The following is a 6,815-nucleotide window of genomic DNA, read 5'->3' as shown; positions in this document are numbered from 1 at the left end:
TTAATGGCAGGTTAAAAGGTATTCTAAGGACATGGAAACAAAAAGCTAATGACTAATCTAGATAAGCTTATTTTCCTGAAATTTTGCACTTCAGTTTGTGGGAATACTAACATGCATAAATTGAAAGCATTGTTAACCAGTTTATATACTTTCTGAGTGGGGTTAAATACACTGGTAGTTAAAATCCATAGCCTACAGCACTAACTCCCACTGTACCTTCCAGCAGGGTTAACACAAGTGAAACATTCTGCAGGTAAAAGGCCAGGCGAGTTTTACTCCCAAATGCAGAGACTTACAGACAAATTCACAATAAAAGTGGAAAATTATACCTGTGTTGGGCAAACTTCAAAAGACACCTCTCTATACTGTGGTTTGGAAGAATCCTCTTAAATGTAACTAGTTACCCTCTCTTCATTTAATCTCAGATGTACGGTCAGACTTGGTAGCAAGATCTGGGGACATTAAAAACTGAAGCGTAACTCTTCAGGCTATGCTGCTGTCAAAAGACAGCTGGACTTTTCCCGCATATACTCTGCAAGTGCGATGTCCAAGATGCCAAGAAGTATTTTTATGAGTAGATATTATACTCGGTGAGGCTCAGTGTACCATACCTGAACACAGCATTTCTCGAAGGTTTATGATTTTGGGGACGATAGGAAAAGCAAAAAGAAGAATTATGTTTCTTGTTTTGTAAATCCCTGAGTCCATAGTGTGGATCAAAATTTACACTGTATTATTTCCTGCGAGCCACTACAAGTAAAACAAATTGAATTTAAACTAGTTATTGGTCCAAATACTTAGAAAACCTTGATCTGAACGGAAGGCAAAAGGTAAAAAACATTTCAGAGCTCACAAGTGCTCTGAGATTGTATTCCAGAAAATGAAGAAAAAGAGTGAATTACAAATGTAGCAAAATAAAAAAGAAACAAATAAAAAAATCATAATCACTGACACAGGCAAGATAAGTGATCTTATAAAGCTTGATTCTAACTGAAACATTAATATGGAAAAATATCTTCATGTTACATAAAAACAACTCAAATCTAGTGCTGTCAAGATTAGCCACTCTTTAAAAATCACTGCCTTGAGTTCTTGTTCTTCCCACATGCCTAGTGATACTTTAAAAATAATAGAAGTTTTCAGAGGAAGGGGCTGCCTTTGTATAATTATTTGAAATCTCCAGATAAAATACTCTGTTTCATTATACAAACAGAATATGATGAAGTGTTGCCCATTAAAGTTTACCAGGCTTATTTCTCTAGAATTGATAAATAAATGTCAGAAACTAAATATTTAAAAAAGGATATCAGAGTCTGAGGTTGTAAAATGCACTACTTTCATTCATCTCTGCAACTGGTATTTTGCAGTTGCAATTCTCCTTTCACCATTAAATTCCATATTCACTTCAATCAAGTGACACGCAAAGTAAATCAAACCATAATGCATAGAATGAGACCAAGCATAAACTTCCTGTACTCGGCTGCCTTCATCCCATTTCAGTTCTCTTTTGACTCCTATTTAGGTACTTAACTCATGTGAAGGAGGAAGGAAAACACTGGAAAAGACAACACTTCTTGGTATGTTTGATGCCTTCATAACCATCCTGAACTGATGCCAGTTGGAGCTGCAGCTGCAGAAACTCATCATTCACAGCAGAAAGGTAGATGGTAGGTTGCTATATATTCCATTCACTACAGTTCTGTACAGTACATTGTGGGAAAGAACAAGACAAAGTAAAGCAAATGTTGATTATTTTACTGCTGTGTTCAACTATTCGGAACAGTGTTTCTAAGCAAAAGAAAAAATCAACCCCAAAACTGCTAAAACCAAAGCAGCTGTCTTACCTGAATTGGGAAAACTGCATATATGGTGTAAATTGCCACATGCACAAAAAAGAAACCAAAAAATGGTAATGGGCAATAATAAAATGTCTTGGCTCCTTTACTGTATGTCTGTGTGCTGTTCTACTTCAAATTGCTGAAGTCAATAGAGAAAAGCTGATGGCCTTTTGGAGTATTGGATATAAAACACAATGAAGAAAATTACAACATGACTCATAAAAATGTCCCAAATTATCTGGAATAGATTAGCAACATCCTATCTACAGTGAGATTCTTCTTTACTTCCTTTTATATTTGGAATTGGTATCTAAACATGTAATGACATTTGAGAATCAAGTCGTAAAAGGTAGGATCAAAACCCAGAGCCATTTTCTTGGATGGCAGTCAAATGAATTGTGAAAGGAAGAGAACCTGTTTACCTTATAAGATCATGGCAGCATATAGGTGTTATTAAATTGCACTTATATCCATGTACCTTTACACTTCCACAGCACGCAAAGCCTGTTACTTTACCTTTCTTGCAAGTATTTTTTCCCACCTGTTTCATAATACATGTCAATTGTTTATAGTCTTTTTTACTGATTTATTCCTGTATGCAGAATTTTATATTCAGTTCAGTGAAGTATGTACAATATAATATTATGATGTCACGGTTTAACCCCAGCCAGAAACTAAGTACTATGCAGCCACTTGCTCACTCCCCCTGCCAAAGGGATGGTGAGAAGACTCGGAAAGGAATGTAGAACTCGAGAGTTGAGATAAGAACAATTTAAAAATTAAAATAAAATAGAATAGGATAGAAAAAATCCAAAATTATGATGATGATGATATCCCTTTGGTGTAAAATATCCCTTTGGCTAGTTCGGGTCAGCTGTCCTGGCTGTGTCCCCTCCCAGTTTCTTGTGCCCCTCCAGCTCCAGCTGGCAGGGCCTGAGAAGCTGAGGAGTCCTTGACTTAGGATAAACATTATCTAGCAACAACTAAAAACGTGTTATCAACACTGTTCTCACATCAAATCCAAAACAGCACTGCACCAGCTACTAAGAAGAAAATTTTAATTCTATCCCAGCTGAAACCAGGGCATATGACTAATGCAAAAGAATATTAAAACCCTAAAATTTATCAAGCTCAGGATAAGCACTAAATTTTTGCTTGACTAAAGGGAACATAGTAGGAAAAATGAGATGAAAAGCCAATCAAAGCTGTCACATTAAGTTAATGAGGACTCTGATAATTTTCACTCAACTAACTGGAAATCTATTAATATTTCCACGTGACACGTATCTATGGTGTTTTGTTGGAAGACTATGCTTTTGTATGTAAAGAAATCAGATTTCTCAGTAGACCTATTTAGTATTTCCTATTAATAACCACATTATTAGATTTAGTATGTAAAGAAATCAGATTTCTCAGTAGACCTATTTAGTATTTCCTATTAATAACCACATTATTAGATTTAGCAAAGGATTGTAATATAATTCTTCCATTTGCTAGGGACATTTATTAAAGTACTGGTAAACTTTACAGTTTCACTCAGATGCTACTACATTTTTAAGTACTTTTCCACATCTGGCAATTTTAACAGTATCTTTCATATTTTAATTTTGACAAGTTCCATCAGAAATGGAACTTTCATGCAGCAGTTTCCAGTAAGTTTTTCCTCCTTGAGGACATGTAAAATAAAATGCACACAAATGCCTTTATAAATAAAGCATATATATGCTCTGAAGCAAGACAGAAAACAAAACAGTCTTACACAGTGACTTAGTTCCAATCCTATGTCATGCTGACCATTGCTTTTGGCAAGTAAGGTGTTTTTAAACTAAGCTATAAAATGTAATTGTGTCTTCAAATCTGGAAGAAATGACTTACTGCCCTCATACATTTTGAACTAGAAATCATCCATAGTAATGTTAATATTCTGCAACAACAGTCAGAATGGGAATGCTTTTGTTATGTAGTAATAATCTACAACCCTGGGAAAATACTACCAGGAGAGTAGTCCAATGTACTGACCATTTAAGTCTCTTGTTCCTCTGGATCACCCACTGCTTGCAGGTGGGGAAAATGTGAAACAGGAAGCAAATGAGCAACTCAGGAGTAGAGCAGCTCAGCTTGATGGAGCCATAGGACACAGTGTGTGAATCCCCCTCACCCACCCCAGCCCTCAGAACCGCCCAGAGACCAACAGAGCCCCCAGGTACCCTGCAGTGCTCCTCACGGACCCCTGAGCAACCCAGTATATGCCCAGTGAACCTAGTACCCCCTAAAGCCCCCATATAACTCTCCCAGTGCCTCTGAGAGCCCTCTGAATACTAATCTAGAGTCCTGCAGTACCCTGCCAGGGCCCCCAGTATCCACGCTGTAATGACTGCAGGGGTAAGGGGTCATGGATGCCAGTGCAGCCACTATGAGGAGGAATGGAGGACTGAGACAAGAGGAAACAAGCAAGGGCAACCAGAAACAAAGTAGGATGTAGAGACAAAGCCCAGAGAGAATGGTGGAAATTGGGATGGGGTGAGGAGTCATGGCTCATCTAGAAGGGTGATGTGCCCAGCTAACCCAAGAATGGTGTAAGAAAAGGGCCTGTAAGATGGAAATGTTGTATCAGAGAAATACATACACCCATTTGAATAAATGGAAAACTTCCCAGAAAAGACATGTTTCCTTCTGCATTTTTCACGTGGCACTGGCCGTAAATTTTTTTACTCAGTGGCACTCCGTAGGTGACCACCATAATATGCTTCAAAGCACTGTTAACTCTGTCAGAAGGCCTCCTCAAAGTCCTTGAATACAGAAGAGATCTTGGCTTTTTGATTGTTCTGGCTAAAGCTCAAGGTGTAGAGAATCCATTCACAAGCTCCTAAGTGAAATCACTGAGTACCTCTTAATAAATTACAGATTTATTTTTTCTTTTTAATACAGTGGTAGTCTATGCAACAGAGACAGAAATCAGTATTTTAGTAACATCCTGAGAGACATTTTTATGAAATTGAGTGCAGGAAGTAAGTAATCTTTCATCAGGCACAGTCTGGCTCTCCCTGCCTGAAAACAATTTATTAATGCTCATATGTCCATGAAAGGATCTTAAGATGCTGGTAGGAAAGCTAGCATTATTATCTACAGATAACTAACAGAGGCAAAAAGAGGTAGCATGTCTTTTCCAAGGTCAAGTGAAATAGCAGTCTGTTGGCAGGCCCATGTATTACTCATAAAATCATCCTTGTCTTTTTGTGCCTGGAGAATTCCTTTCCTCCTTTCTCCTCCCAAATATTTTTTTCTCTCTACTTTTCTCTCTTCTTTTTCAGTTTATTCTTCCTCACTTAACCTCTGACTTTCTCTGATGCTATTAAAAAAGGACAAAAGGCAAGAGCCTACAGAAACCAGAAGCCAGACTCTTGTCTTTGTCCAGCATTGCCTTTTAATTTGTGGGAGAAAACAGTAGGAGAGATGGTTTCATGCTGTGGATATTGCTGACATGTGGAGTCAGGAAAAACAGATGCGCTCCTGACTTCGAGAGTGACTCCCTGAGCCCGGATACTATTCCCTTAATGAAGCAGCCACACAGTGCTAGGGCAGCCCAGCAGCTTCTGTTGGAATATTTAAATCCTGTACACATGGCAACATTTTCTGCCAGCGCTACTAGTAATCTTTTTAAATTTATAGATGTGTTGGATTTACAAATTTTAAATTATCAGAATCAAAAATAGCTCAATCTTTCTCATTTATTTGCAAAAGTCCTATTTTTGTCACAGCTGCCTTACTTTAAATGTACATGTCCCAGATTTAGGTTTTTTAACTTGAGGAGGAGGTGTAATGTACGGAGATGCAATTAAAACCATGTAAAATTAACTTTCACTATATTCTTTCAGTTGTTCTGGCTTTAAATTCCCCAAATCAAGATACAAAGCACATGAAAGGCTTGGCCTATTCTGCCTTTCACGTCATTAAAATGTAGTGCTGTTCTTAGAATAAGCTTTGTTGCTGTCTTATAAATATTCATAAAAGTCAATGAATGCAATTCAGAGGAGTTCTGTAGTCTCCCAAAGTATTTCTAAAAAGTCTCATCAGCTCCGCTGCAATTGCGTTTACTTTTATTCAGTTTTCTCAGCTAGCTAAAAAAAATCACTGCTGAGAGTAAAGCATTACGTTGTTATATATCACAGACACAGAATTATTAGAAACTCTTTTAGTTTGGTTTTTTTTTATTCCCTGTGGTAACAATAATGTTGCAGAAGCTGGTCGATGTTGAAGCAACGCCAGAAAAAGCAAGGAGCAGTGTAGGGTGCTGTAAGGATTGCAGGTCAGTGCCCTGCCTACACTCAGTGAGAGTTAAATTACGTAATTTATATGGAAAATGCTGTTCAGTTTAGGTTAGATCAGTATGAATTGCCTAAAGTAAACTTAAGCAAGACACAAGGATTTGAATTCTACTAGAATATAATTTAATGTTGTTATCAAGATAATCTTCCTTGAAGTTTTTAAAGCGTCCAAAAAAGTAAAACGGGAGATAAATCGACCCTACAGTGATCCTGACATCGTACCTCAGGGTTGAGCTGCTGTGCCTTAGCCTGTGAAGGTTCTATCACTTTGAAAAACAGCTTTCTCACGGTGGCTCTCCCAGCACGCATTTGTCTGCATTCCAGCTCTCGCCATCATCAAACGAGGGATTTTTGTTGGGCTGCACGTTGTAACTACACTGATTATGAGTTTGATATTTGCATCACTCCACCCTCTCTGACCTGTTCAGCAGCAGAGCTATTTTCAGGGCAATCTGCATGTGTAAACAGGGTGAAATTACAGAACATGGGAACAGGTTGTAGTGCTGCTCATGAAGTGACCACAGAGGTGCATCTGACATGAGTGTTGCTGCCAGTGCTTCTCCTCCAGTTCAGTAAGGGCTGAAAAAACAGAGCTGGAACATTGTCAGGAGCGGTGATGAAGGCGTTATTTTGCAGTCCTCCCTGCTAGCAG

Source organism: Falco naumanni, chromosome 8 (genome assembly GCF_017639655.2).
Source record: "Falco naumanni isolate bFalNau1 chromosome 8, bFalNau1.pat, whole genome shotgun sequence".
Lineage (NCBI taxonomy): Eukaryota > Metazoa > Chordata > Aves > Falconiformes > Falconidae > Falco > Falco naumanni.
The sequence above is the reverse complement of the archived record's forward strand: the minus strand, read 5'-3'. Positions refer to the sequence as shown.